At 40.8% G+C, this 15,415-nt stretch overlaps 2 gene segments (V, D, J or C); both read left to right on the top strand.

Annotated features, from left to right (window-relative positions):
• The first annotated feature begins 1,119 nt into the window (after positions 1-1,119).
• On the top strand, positions 1,120-1,579 carry LOC306837715 (Ig heavy chain V region 914-like). The segment is given in 2 exons: positions 1,120-1,165; positions 1,269-1,579.
• A 12,565-nt stretch (positions 1,580-14,144) lies between these two features.
• LOC306837714 (Ig heavy chain V region XIG14-like) lies at positions 14,145-14,586 on the top strand. The segment is given in 2 exons: positions 14,145-14,184; positions 14,279-14,586.
• Positions 14,587-15,415: the final 829 nt, after the last annotated feature.

Below are 15,415 nucleotides of genomic sequence, written 5' to 3'. Positions count from 1 at the left end.
AATCAAGACCACCACTGACAGACTATCTTTCCACGTTGTTGCTGTGATTGGAAGGAGAACACCCATTTACTTTAATTCATCTTATTTAGATTTCCTTCCCCCGTTATGGCAGCAGCCTTTTCGAGTGTTACGGTCTAAGTGAGTGACACATATAAGATGAGGATTTGATATTTACGGTCTTGGTCTTGTGTCGGTCTCCCCTGCCTTGATCTCTAAATGTCTTGGCCCTTCGACCAATGACAGCTAGGCTCATCATCAGCCCTGCGACCTCAAACAAAGGAGAGAAGCTGATAGGTCGATTTCTGGGTGCTTGCACAATTAACTCCGTGTGACTGCAGTGGTTTCTTTTGGATTGATTTTACAATATTTCAGGTGTTCATGTAGTTGAATGAAACCTTTTTTGTTACGGGGGAATCTGTCTTGCATCGAGAGTATAAAAATATAATATTAGTGACAAATGACTGCACAGGACAGTAAATGAAAACATACAGAAAAATCTATGAATTAAGCATCCAGGACGGCATCAAGGGATTTTAAGAAGCAAGTTCAATAAAGTGCAGAGTGCAAAGTTCATGCTGTGTAGTGTGTTTACCAGCTGTCTGCTCGCTGTTATAAACACATTTTAGACCAGCGAGCTGAAACAGGAACAACCAAAGAGGCATGTTGAAAGGTTTGTTGTTTCCTTGAGTCAGGTATGAACGATAACTAAGCTTGAACACGGTCGGCTCAGTGACCATCTGGAAACTAAAGAAAAGCCAGAGCTCAGACTACAGCAGGTCATTATGCTATAGATACAATACACATTTACACATTAACCTTTTGTTTCTTCATCAACTGGATTACGTGTCCATAAAACATCCACAATTCATGGTAAGTATTGATGACCCTGAGCTTTCAGCTTCCCCTGCTCGGCTCTCTTGTTTTTAAAAAGGGGGCTTGTCAGATGCAAATCCCAGAGGAGTTTTTTTTAAAATTATTATTATGCAAGTTTAACACTAATCAGCACCCACCCTCACAAAATCCAAATGCAAATCAGAGGATCTACTTGTATCGTCTCTCTTTGACTGACTGTCCACTAAGTGTCTTGGAAGCTGCTGAGTTGACATCTTTAATCTCAAGATGATGGACAAACTGTCTGTCCTGCTCACAGTGATCTGTCTGCCCTGTAAGTTGTATCTTGCTGCAGTTCTGATCTGACATGCACATTTTAATAATAATTTTCAGGCTTTGAATCCTCTGTTCTCTGTTTGTTTTATGTTCCTCTGCAGGTTTGAACAGTCAGGCTCTGGAGTCCATTCCCTCCACTTCAGTGTTGAAAAAACCTCAGGAAAGCCTCAGTCTTTCCTGCCGGGGATCAGGTTTTGATTTTAGTCAGTTTGGGATGCACTGGATCAGACAGCCTGCAGGAAAAGCTCTTGAATGGATGGGGCTTATTTACTATGATGCAAGTAAAACATACTATGCCAGCAGTGTTGAAGGACGTATAGAAATCACCAGAGACAACAGCAACAGCATTGTGTATCTGAGTCTGTCCAACCTAAGGCAGGAGGACTCTGCTGTGTATTACTGTGCTCGATAGCCACACTGATTCATTAAAAGGGTGAAGCCGTACATAAACCTCAAACATCCTGTTCTTGTAAACACCACTAGGGGGCAGTATATCATCAATCTCGAACATGAAAAACTGATACAGCAGAGAAAAAACAGGATGAAAACAGCAGCTGGGCCTGTGGTTGGAGATCTCTTTTTTTTTTTTAATGTTTTTTTTATTAACATGTTTAAAAATAATCATTCAGTTCAACTGATGGGAAACGTATTCTGTTATGTTTAAAAGATTTAAAGAAAGAATTATAATTTAAGGATAATCTTTTCACAAATCCACCATCTAAACAAAGAAAGATGATACCAAATGACTTCTTTAAGAGGCTGTTCTATCAAGAAATAAAAAACAATATTAACGGTCATAGTATTGGAGTTAGTTAGAGGGAAGAGAGTTCGAGTTAAAAAGTCTTTTTCTCTTAAAACTTAGACTGAGTCAGATCTTCTGTTCTCATTGATCCAAACCAATTTAAACAAAACACTTTGATGGCAATTTTGCATTTTGTCAAACAGGTTTCACTTCCTCAGCAGCTGTTTTCCACTGAAGGCTGTGAGAGTTTCTCCAAATGTCTTTGTGCTCAAACATCTGCGAACACTGAAACAAAACTGTCAGAATCCAGAGTCTCAATGCAAATCACATCTGACGAGTTCAAACAGCAGGAACACAAAACCTAAAAACACGTTTAAATCGCTCACATGCTGTAACTTACAGTCATAAAAATCTGCATCACAATGTCAGCCATGACTTTGCTGCTAATGGATCATGAATAATGTTCAGATCAAGTCAGTTAGCAAGAAATGGAAAGCGTGTGTCATCCAGGAAGGTTTCTGAAGATGGACTTTGATTCACATCGTTGCATGTTTGGATCAATAAAGTGTTCGGACCACAATCCGGTGTGGCTGCCAGTCGTTTGGAAAGGTTGAGTGCAAACGAAGGTGAAGTGTTTCAGCCATGTCACTCCTGGATCAAGGTTCTCAATCACTCAGTACTAGTCTGACCTCCGTTAACACGAAGCATTAAGTTCAAATGATATGAAATGGAAAATATTTTATCAACTTTATCAAAACTTCAAATTTACACTGATCTTTTTTTGTAAAACTGTGAAAAGTTTCTGTCCATGCTCTGATTTGATTTGTTTACAGCTCCTTCTTCGACAGGTGAGTCAGGTCAGCCACAGGTGAAAACAATAAGGGGCGGGGCACACAATCAAAAAGGCCAGAAAACAAATAAAGGATCTACATAGGAGGGAAAACAAACATATCAAGTATCACAGAAAAGATAATCATTGAAATACAAAACTTCTCATGAAAAAGAGAGCAGTATCAGAAAAATGTTGAGTCAATGCAAATCTGTGATGTGTTCCTCCTCTACTTATGTGAGTGCAGAGAGGACGACAGAGGACAGTGGACACACACTTGAACATGATGGACTATAGGACAGGACTGCTGCTTTTTACTGTCTGCTGGGCAGGTGATGATCATCACTCATCTTGACTGGAAAAAGTCTTCTGAAAGTGTCACATCTGATGGTTTTCTTTTCTGTCTCTTCAGGTGTTGATGGTCAGACTCTGACACAATCTGAACCAGTGGTTAAAAGGCCTGGAGAATCCCACAGACTGACCTGTTCAGCCTCTGGATTCACATTCAGCGACTACGCTATGAACTGGGTCAGACAGGCTCCTGGAAAAGGACTGGAGTGGATCGCTTATATATACACATCCAGTTATATCTATTACTCCTCATCAGTCAAGGGCAGATTCACCATCTCCAGAGATGACTCCAGCAGTAAACTCTATCTGCAGATGAACAGTCTGCAGACTGAAGACACTGCAGTGTATTACTGTGCCAGAGATCCACAGTGACACAACCCATCAGTAGAGCTGAACAAAAACCCCTCAGAGCCTGAACAGCAGTAACATGAAGCCACCAGAGGAGGAGCCCTCACACCAATAATGATTAAAACAACAGATCAGTGGCACAAACAGTCTGTAGAAAGAGTGCACGTGGCAATAAAATGAGGAACTGATGCCAAAAGATTTATAACCCTTTTGGTAGTATGAGACTTTCCCAATAAGATAAACATTTTGAATAGAATAATCATATCTCATATGGGTAAATTATGATATTTTTGCTTAAGTCTTCGATATTTGACAATTTCTAAATCTGTGTGCAGGATGAATTCCTGTAGTTTCTAATAAATATCACTCAGATGAACTCTGTTACTTTGGATCAAACAAAAGTTGCAGTGAAACTTAAACATTTGTCATCCTCTATGCAGTCTCTTTCCAAAGTGTGTAACACAATGAGGCTGACTTGTCCTCTCATGATGGATCTTTTCTTCTGATACTTTATTAATATTTTTTGCATCAGTTCCTCATTTTATTGTCATGTACACTTTAACTACAGACTGTTTGTGTCACTCTGAACTGTCATTATTGGTGTGAGGGCTCCTCCTCTGGTGGCTTCATGTTACTGCTGTTCAGGCTCTGAGGGGTTTTTGTTCAGCTCTACTGATGGGTTGTGTCACTGTGGATCTCTGGCACAGTAATACACTGCAGTGTCTGCAGGCTGCATATTCTGTCCGTTTAGAGTCACTCTGTTACTGGAAGAGTCCAAGTCGATACTGAACTGGTTCTTCAGTGAATCTTTGTAGTGAGTGCCGCTAGTGTATCTCATTCCGATCCACTCCAGTCCTTTCCCTGCAGGCTGTCTGATCCAGCCTGTGTAGTAGGTGCTAACAGAATAAGAGACCTGACAGGTGATGGTCAGACGCTGACCTGGCTGCACAGTCACAGAGAATGGCTGTGTCAGCTGTTCACCCTTCACACCTGTTAAACAGAGAACATGTTTAGTCAGAAATGATCAAGTGAAACTGCAGAAGAAGAACTGTTGACTTTGACAGATGCAGACAGACTCACATCCAGCTGCCAGCAGCAGCAGCAGAGCTACAGAAAACATGGTTGATGTTGAAAGTGAGGTGCTGTGAACTCCACTGACGGCCTGATGGGAAGTTTTTATAGCTGAGTAACAAGGAAGCTCACTGAGTTTGCATACAATCAAACACATGAAGCATCAGTGATGGTCTGACTGGAGCCAATAGAAGAGTCTGTTCACTGTTTTTATATCTTCAGAGTGAAAAGATGACTGGAAATCATCTCTGCTTTACATATGATAACAGATATAATATATGTGATCATATTATAGGATCAGATTGGTTGAAAGTCTTTACTAATAACTGGTGTTCATTCATTTTAAGATTTATCTTATCAATGAAAGCAGCAACAATCAATAAATAGGTGATAATGAGATGCAATTAGAAAGAACCTTTCTACTCTTATGTGATGTCAATCATATTGTGTGGATGTGATTATATATAATCACTCATTAATCATGTTGGTGTACTATCTTTATATCATGAGGAATATTTTAAATCTTTACATGTTTCCACCACGTGTTGATCTCTATGCTTGGAGTTCAAACCAAATGTAGACACAGTTTCCCCAAACAGATACAAAGAATTTAATCAGCTGCATTGAATAAAATCATAAGTATTCTTTTGCAAAGTCTGCAAACATCACTACCAAAGAAAAACGTTTTTTTAATTATGGAGGTGGAAACTGAATTTTCATCTCTTCCAGTTAATCATAGTATCAGTGCTGAAAAAATACGAGTGTTCCAAGTGATGGTCGTAAAAAGAGGAAGTAATTGTCCTTCAGTTTTACTCATGGGATGTTTCACTGTGGATCTCTGGCACAGTAATACACTGCAGTGTCTGCAGGCTGCATATTCTGTCCGTTTAGAGTCGCTGTGTTTCTGGAAGAGTCCAAGTCGATACTGAACTTGTTCTTCAGTGAATCTTCGTAGTATGCGGTGGATCCATGTTTGTGACCGATCCACTCCAGTCCTTTCCCTGCAGGCTGTCTGATCCAGCCTGTCCAGTAGCTGCTAACAGAATAAGAGACTTGACAGGTGATGGTCAGACGCTGACCTGGCTGCACAGTCACAGAGGCTGGCTGTGTCAGCTTTTGACTCTTCACACCCAGCTTCCCCCGGGATCTGTGAAAAGCTTGTCCGGAGGTGGGAGTTGAAGACCTCGCTAACAGAGGGTTCAGCCAGACGTTCCCAGCAGACCCTCACTACACGTTTGGGCCTGCCGAGTCTGACCGGCTTCCTCCCCTGCCAGCGCATCCAACTCACCACCAGGTGGTGATCAGTTGACAGCTCAGCCCCTCTCTTCACCCGAGTGTCCGAGACACACGGCCGAAGGTCAGATGACACGACCACAAAGTCTATCATCGACCTCCGGCCTAGGGAGTCCTGGTGCCACGTGCACTTATGGACATCCCTGTGCTCGAACATGGTGTTTGTTATGGACAAACTGTGACTAGCACAGAAGTCCAATAACAGAACACCACTCTGGTTCAGATCAGGGAGGCCGTTCATCCCAATCACCCCACTCCAGATCTCACTGTCGTTGCCCACGTGAGCATTGAAGTACCCCAGTAGAACAATGGAGTCCCCAGTCGGAGCACTGTCCAGCACCCCTCCCAGGGACTCCAAGAAGGCCGGGTACTCCACACTGCCGTTCGACAGTGAGAGACCTGTCCCCTACCCGACGGCGCAGGGACACGACCCTCTCGTTCACCGGGGTGAACTCCAACACCTGGCGGCTGAGCTGTGGGGCTATGAGTAAGCCCACACCAGCCCGCCTCCTCTCACCGCGGGAAACTCCAGAGAAGTAGAGAGCCCAAGCAGTGCGTGGAGGTGAGCCCGACTATATCTAGCCGGTACCTCTCAACCTCCCGCACAAGCTCAGGCTCCTTCCCCCCCAGTGAGGTGACGTTCCACGTCCCAAACGCCAGAAGCTGCGTCCGGGGATCGGGTCGCGGAGGCCCCCGCCGTCGACTGCCGCCCGATCCACATTGCACCCGACCCCTACGGCTTCCTCTGCGGGTGGTGAGTCCACAGGAGGACGGGCCCGCGTCATCCTTTCAGGCTGAGCCCGGCCGGGCCCCACGGGCAAACCCATCAGTAGAGCTGAACAAAAACCCCTCAGAGCCTGAACTGCAGTAACATGAAGCCACCAGAGGAGGAGCCCTAACACCAATAATGATGAACACCAAGCACTGAACCAGGGGAACAGAAACTCCCATTGCTGCCCCTCTCCCTCTGGATCTCTCTCCCCAAACACACCTGAGACTGAACCGACCTGCCACAATTCAAATCACTGAGAAAAACATTTTAACCACTCATTAATTTCTATGTTTCTTTTTGTAGCATTAAAAAAGTGTTTTCCTGTTAATGTGATTCTAAAAAGATAGATAGATAGATAGATAGATACTTTATTGAAAAAGTGTCAATAAGTATTTTAAAAAGCACAATATGAAACAAATGTATATACTCTCTATGAAATGGAGTGGTTTACTGCTCCTCTCTCTTACACTGCTAATGTAAAGCAGAAGTATGTAAATAGTTCTTCCTTTTTATTGAATGACATTTCAAAAAGCAAATTCATCAGGAATAAAGGACAGACACTTTCCCTGTCAGAAATTTTTTTACGTTCGTGATTAGGCTTCACCCCATTTAAAATCAAGACCCACAAACGTCCACACCTCTGAAATCAAAGATCCTGGAAAGGACTCTTAAACCCAACATAATTTCAAATCTTGATAAACAGCAAAGAGAAAACTAATAATTATTGCAGTGTACAATTAGCATACAATTGTCTCACTCTATAAGGTGGACGAACAACAAGAACCACAAACAGGCATAAAACTAAACTGACTAACAAAATAGCAGTCTTTCCCGTCTTAATGATGGGTCTTCAAAGGTTGAGAGGGGGGTCAGGGTTTGTGTGTGCGCTGCCCTCTGATTGTTTTATGAACTGACAAAACAATATAAAACTGACATGTTTAGTTCCTGTGATGAACACTGATTAATATTCTATTAAAATGTGTCTCTCTATGAACAAAACATTTACTGCTTGGTTAAACTTTGTACTATTTGGCCCCTATAGATGATTATTGTCACGGTTAGCAGGCAGGAAACAGGGAGGAGGACCCATGTGCAGAATAAACTAATTTATTTGAACAAAAAGGCAAAACAAAAACTTACTTAACAAACTAAATCCAAAACGTCTCAAAAACCAAAAACCAAAAATCCAAAATCCAGGAAGAGAAAACACAGGGAGCAGGGAGATGAAGCATATTCCAGGACGACAATGACCATAACAATACAATGAACCGACAAGAGACTGAGGAAAAACACAGAGACTAAATAGACAGGGGTAATTGGACACAGGTGAGACTAACGAGACAGGTGAGGAACATCAGGGTAATCAGGAAGGCGGGAAACACAAGGAACAAAGAACACTGAGGACAAGTACAAAGTACAACCTGACACTGACACCACAACCAAAACCAGATATACAAAATAAAACAGGAAACACTAATGACTAGACTTAAAACACAAGACAGGAAATAAACTAACAGGCAACATAGGAGAACACAAGGACACAGGGAAACACACTACGGACTAAATGAAACTAGAAGAACCAGAAACAAAACCATACCATGACAATCATTGAATGTTCGCCATGTTCTCTGTAGCTCTGATACTGTTGCCAACAGCTGGATGCTCTGCAGAGCTTTAAAACTACTAATCACCTTAGACTCAAATAAAGATCTAATGAATGATGGAGATTATGTTGATTTGTGTTTCCACAGGTGTGAACTGTATTGATCTTATCACGCCAGGCTCAATGGTTGTGCAGCCTGGACAGTCTCTGACCCTCACCTGTCAGGTCTCTGGTTACTCTCTGACTGATCATAACTATGCAACAGGTTGGCTTATTGAACAAGTTTAGAGCAGACGCCTATGTCAAACTACATGCACAATACATCACAAACCATTTTTGTGATGCATGTACACAAGGAAGAGTTGTGTGATTTTCACCCAAGCAGACTTCCACTGTAGCCGATATCCCCTTTAGTATATCGTCAAGATAAAAAAATAATAATAATCAGAAAGAGATTATCACTTACGAAAAAAACTATGTTTTGTGATCTCGGCTGGTTCAGTTTTGTCATGACTGTGATATGTCAGAGTTTGCTCTGTTGCTGAAGAGATTCTCTACTTATGTAAATGTATCAGTCACAGTTTCTCTTTTTATCCTGTAGAGGGAGGTCTATGCAAACTCATCCTCTCTTATAAACACTCAGTCAGTAAGTTGAGGCAGATCAATCAGACAGTTCTGAACATTTTTTAAAATCTGAGATCAGACATCACTGAACAGAGGAATGGGTAAAAGTAATATCTGGAGTTTATTACTTGTAGTTACTATTCATGGTGAGAAAATCAATCCTGCTTTGATTCTGCTTTTTTAGATGTCCAACCTGTTTATAAGTTTTATTGATACTGATCAAAATTTCTATGACCACAGGAGTTTGGAGTGAGATCAGACTGGAGCAGCCGGCCTCTGAGGTGAAGAGACCTGGAGAGACAGTGAAGATGTCATGTATCATATCTGGATACAGCATGACGAGCAATAACATCCACTGGATCCGACAGAAACCAGGGAGAGCTCTGGAGTGGATTGGGAGGATGGATACAGGCAACAATTCTCCTATCTATGCAAGCTCCTTTCAAAGTCGCTTCAGTATGACAGAAGATGTGTCCAGCAGCACTCAGTTCCTCCAGATCCAGACTCTGACTGCAGCAGATTCTGCTGTTTACTTCTGTGCTCGTAGAGACACAGTGAGTGAGGACAGTGAAGCAGCTGCACAAAAACCTCCACAGAGAATCAGCAGTGTGATCTCAATGACATCTGTTCTTTCATTGTAGCTGCTGACAGAAGCAACATGTATTTGGTTCATAATTTTCATAGTTGGTGAAGATAAATAAATACAATGCATAAACAGAAGTTCATATTGTACACAAAATGTGATTAAAAAAGGTATGTCTTTGGGTTAATTTATGCAAGTTCATGTACCTTTTTTATTTTGGTTACAAACCCATGTATATTGAGTGGGGAACATATTTTTTGTCCCGGTTGAAGTGTTTGATGTGGAAGGCGTTAATGGAGTCTCGGATTGAAAGAAACTTTATTCCCTTGGAGTTTCTGAGGCCAATGAGGTATGATTATTTCTGATATGTATGTGAAATCAATGTGTTTTCTTGTTGGATGTCAGACTAACTGTAAGTTCTGTTTGCTAATTTTATTAGTTCTGACGGCCTTACTTGGCACTGTTTTGGCATCGTTGGTAACGTGAAGAAGACGTGGCTAAATAAATGTCTGTGAGCAAAACCGAACGACTTGAGCCTTGATTAAGACCTCGGAGGGAGAAACATTCATATTATCATACTAAGAGTTATTGATTTCATGCACCTTCAACCAATTCTGAGAAGCATTGCAGAAACATTGTTGTGTAGAGATAATTGTTCAATTTTAATTGTAAATCCCTGAGATCACTCATCTGTGTTACAGGATTTCCATCGTTAATAATAAAAACAATTTCTTTATATATGGCACCGAATAATTACCAAGTTATCACATAACACTACAAAAAGAGGAGGTTGTCAGTCAGATCCATAACACAGAGATCCCAAAATACACAACTATAAAACATTGATATAAAGTCTGTGTAATCATCAAATGTCGGTACACAGAAATCCGACGAGCGCAGGCAGAGGTATCCAAAAACTGAGGCAACAAGGCTGGTCAGAAAAGAAAAGACAAACATTGCTCAGAAAAAGGCTAGTAATTAGTTCAGCAATATTCTTATTAAATATCAGATTTCATTACATTTCTAGACGTGAAAGCGAAGAATTAATAAGAAATTAACATAATACATGTAAACTATACAAGGAGAGTTCCCACCCATCCACCCACCAAAAATATACTTTTATTTATCTCTCTCTCTGAGGAGGAGTCAATGCAAATCTGTGATGTGTTCCTCCTCTACTTATGTGAGTGCAGAGAGGACGACAGAGGACAGTGGACACACACTTGAACATGATGGACTATAGGACAGGACTGCTGCTTTTTACTGTCTGCTGGGCAGGTGATGATCATCACTCATCTTGACTGGAAAAAGTCTTCTGAAAGTGTCACATCTGATGGTTTTCTTTTCTGTCTCTTCAGGTGTTGATGGTCAGACTCTGACACAATCTGAACCAGTGGTTAAAAGGCCTGGAGAATCCCACAGACTGACCTGTTCAGCCTCTGGATTCACATTCAGCAGCTACTGGATGAACTGGGTCAGACAGGCTCCTGGAAAAGGACTGGAGTGGGTCGCTACTATTAGTCATACCAGTGGTAGCATCTACTACTCTAATTCAGTCAAAGGCAGATTCACCATCTCCAGAGACAACAGCAGACAGCAGCTGTATCTGCAGATGAACAGTCTGAAGACTGAAGACACTGCAGTGTATTACTGTGCCAGAGATCCACAGTGACACAACCCATCAGTAGAGCTGAACAAAAACCCCTCAGAGCCTGAACAGCAGTAACATGAAGCCACCAGAGGAGGAGCCCTCACACCAATAATGATTAACACCAAGCACTGAACCAGGGGAACAGAAACTTTCTCATTGCTGCCCCTCTCCCTCTGGATCTCTCTCCCCAAACACACCTGAGACTGTACCGACCTGCCACAATTCAAATCACTGAGAAAAAACTTTTTGTGATTCTGTAAAGTGTCAATGAGTATTTTAAAAAGTATATCTGATTATCAGGACTACATTCACATTACTAAGTGGACAAGAGGTCTTGAGTTCCCTCTATGCTGATGTTATTTAATCAAAGTTTTAGAAAATTAGATAATAATACTAATTTGCACACTGAAACCCATGTGACAAAATCCTTCAGTGAATGTTGAGAATAGAAGACACCATCAGAGACCATGATGAGGATTAACATCCTGTTAAATGTGAATATTATTGGTACATGTGATCACAGATGTAACTGTATGTTCCCTAACAGTCAAAAAGTGGAGCTAAGTGTTTTTCTGCTTTGTGTTTTTACTGAATAACTGAAAATCTGAAGTTTAACATCTTGAAAGGACATAAGTGGAAAATCTAAGACCAAGAGTGAAGAATTTATATCCAAGTGAAATGATTTTCCTTTTTCTCTCTCTGAGGAGGAGTCGATGCAAATCTGTGATGTGTTCCTCCTCTACTTATGTGAGTGCAGAGAGGACGACAGAGGACAGTGGACACACACTTGAACATGATGGACTATAGGACAGGACTGCTGCTTTTTACTGTCTGCTGGGCAGGTGATGATCATCACTCATCTTGACTGGAAAAAGTCTTCTGAAAGTGTCACATCTGATGGTTTTCTTTTCTGTCTCTTCAGGTGTTGATGGTCAGACTCTGACACAATCTGAACCAGTGGTTAAAAGGCCTGGAGAATCCCACACACTGACCTGTTCAGCCTCTGGATTCACATTCAGCGACTACCATATGAGCTGGGTCAGACAGGCTCCTGGAAAAGGACTGGAGTGGATCGCCTGGGTTGAGAATGATAATGACAGAAAATTCTACTCTAATTCAGTCAAAGGCCGGTTCACCATCTCCAGAGACAACAGCAGACAGCAGGTGTATCTGCAGATGAACAGTCTGAAGACTGAAGATTCTGCTGTTTATTATTGTGCCAGAGAGTCACAGTGACACAGGAGGAAGCATCGCTGTACAAAAACCTAACATGTCTCACTGTCTGTGCATATCTGGTATTCATCCACAGCTTGTTAAACTAAAATGTTAAAAAGTTTTAAATGAAGGGAAACATCTTTACAGTTCATCCTTGTTTGGAATCATTTAATGACTTTTTAGTTTAAGCTGATTTTCTGTCATTAGTGTAAATTAGGAAGCCTAAAAGTTTGTGTTTGAGCATTTGTATGACAGAGGACAGAAGTTCATTTCAGCTTCACCATCATTGATGTTCTCTGTACTGATGCTCACAGCTGCACCCTGACATGAGATTTTAAACTTTTATAAACACATCAGAAAGACATGAAACAAAAATAACATGAGGTGATCGTGCCTTCGCTATTGTAGCCCCCACTCTCTGGAATTAACTCCCACAACCCCTCGGATCTGCTGAATCTCTGGACATTTTCAACAAGTATCTAAAAACCCACCTGGACAGACAATCTATATAAATAAAGACTTATTTACTAATAATTAAATTGATTAATTGATATAATGTTGGTTTGTGTTTCCATAGGTGATACGTGTATTGATCTTATTCAGTAATTCTGGAAGTGGAGGAAACCGATGGACTGGATTTTGTATTTCTTTACAGGAAGAGAATTAAAATACCAACGCTCTGAGGATTTGTATTTTCCGCACATACTTAACACAAATTGTTGATAGTAGACCCTGTTTACACAACAACAATTTCATCCTGGCAATAATGTCCATACACACTGGCCTTGTAAAAAAGAAAACGTATGTAAACCCGAAGTCCACCTCGAGTGAAGAGGCACCATGCAGATCAAGTGTTCTGTGTCTAAGTGAGGGGTGGGTCAGAGTAACACTGCTGCACAATGAGCATGTTCAGACGACCTGCAGAAAAGGTCATGATGGAACTTTTTGCAGTGATGCAACCAAAAGGACATATAGACTGCTGTGAATTACTGTGGGAGATTTCCCCACTAATAAAAGAGGCCAGCAGAAAAATAAAAACTGACCAAAGGCATTTTAACAAAGGCCAACAGAGGGCGATAAAAGATCAAACAGAAGGGCAGAGCATTGTGACAAAGTCTCTTAATACTCAAAGAAAAGAAGGAAACATTCAGCAGCAGTTGACTCGGTGGGTTGAGCCTAACTTTTGGTTTATAATCATGGAGACATTAGAAAGCTTTGTGACCTGCTGACTGTCAGTTCATTGAAGCTGGTGATGTCTCAACCTGAGTTTCTCTCTCGTCAGAATTTTACTGATAGTAAAACTACTTTATTTCAATAAATACGATTTATCAAAATGTCTAATGTTTCCAAATAAATCCTATATCCAGTGTTTCAGTACTCGAGTCCTGGACTGTGACTGATCCTGAAGTACTGGTGATTCAAACCGAATGTCAGCATTGACTGCATTCAAACTTGGAATTTGAGGAAAGGGTGAAGATATTTTAGGTTTTTTGGGTCCTTGGCTCAGTTGATAGAAAAGAAAAAATCATATCTAGCAAATTCTATTTAGTCATAAACACAGACTGACATCACTATGACAACATGTTCAAAATATCTATTGGTGAAATGATCAAATCATGATTGGGAGATAATGATAAAAAAAAATCACACCTGTTTCAAAAACGGATATAATAAAGATACATAAGTTTTCTAAAATGTCAACAAAACCATCTAAGATCAGCGCTAACTATCTCAGAACCAGACAAAATATTTTAGACAAATCACCCTTTCTTTGAGGCAAGCCAAGGCTGTCTCGATGCAAATTGAACTTCCTCACAGTCGGATATAAAAACTCGACATCACGCTGTGAGTCAGAGAAGAAGAGAAGCTCCATCATGTCAGGTTCAACACCAACCATGTTGTATGTAGCTCTGCTGCTGCTGGCTGCTGGATCCTGTGAGTCTCACTGAGGCAGACTCACTGACAGTATGATCACAGCACAATGACTCTGAACATACTGACTCAATATTCAACATGTTTTCATCTACAGGTGTGAAGAGTCAACAGCTGACACAGCCAGCCTCTGTGACTGTGCAGCCAGGTCAGCGTCTGACCATCACCTGTCAGCTCTCTTATTCTGTTAGCAGCTATGCTACAGCCTGGATCAGACAGCCTGCAGGGAAAGGACTGGAGTGGATTATAATAGGTGGTGTGGGATATAACACATATACTAAAGATTCACTGAAGAACCAGTTCAGCATCAACTTTGACTCTTCCAGCAACACAGTGACTCTAAACGGACAGAATATGCAGCCTGCAGACACTGCAGTGTATTACTGTGCCAGAGATCCACAGTGAGAGACAATAACAGAAGAACTGTACAAAAACTACTTCCTGTTTTTACAACAAACACTGAACATTTATTTTAGTCAGTGTTTGTACATTTGTGGTTAACAATATACAGTTGTAGAATAATCCAACGTTGCAATCAAATATAACCTTTTAATTTAATTTATATATAGTATGATTGATTTGCTCATTTACACAAAAGGGAACAAACGTAACTTACATGTATTCAAAGTGACTGATTTAAATGTGGGTAATGAGATCCTGAGACCTTGTCTGCTTTGCAACACAGTTGTTGGTGTTATGAGGATGAGATGGTGTCTTATCGTCTTTAGTTTTAGTTTATATTAAGCAGAATAATTCTTCCTTGATCTTGGTTTACAGTTTTTCTGTCTTGTTAACAGTCTTTATCCGACAATAATAAGTATTAAAACTTAATAAAAATGTTTCAGATATTCCATCTGTAGTTTTCCTTGTTCAAATTTATACAATTTTTAAAAGTCTGAACCTTTGAAAAACCATAAAAACTACACTGACAATTGTCAGAATCAAATGCTATTTACATCACCACCAGAAACGTTGTTCATTAACTAATTTAATGAAGTTGTTTCCGAATTTATATGAAATGGTGATCATGACATGATTTAAATTAAGTATATATGACTGCAGTTCCAACTTTCCTTTCAACGAGGGAACCGGAAGGGAAACACTAGAACACCTCCCCAAGTCAGTTGATTTACAACCCACTAAATGTAAATTGGCCTCCATGTGTTGCTATATAAATAAGTGGTGTGTATGAGCATCAGTGAGAGGACAGACGAGCCCACATCAGATCAGCTTC

Source organism: Symphodus melops (genome assembly GCF_947650265.1).
Source record: "Symphodus melops genome assembly, chromosome: 17".
In the NCBI taxonomy this organism is placed as follows: Eukaryota; Metazoa; Chordata; class Actinopteri; order Labriformes; family Labridae; genus Symphodus; species Symphodus melops.
Note: the sequence above shows the minus strand (reverse complement) of the source record. Positions and strands in the feature narration are given on the sequence as shown.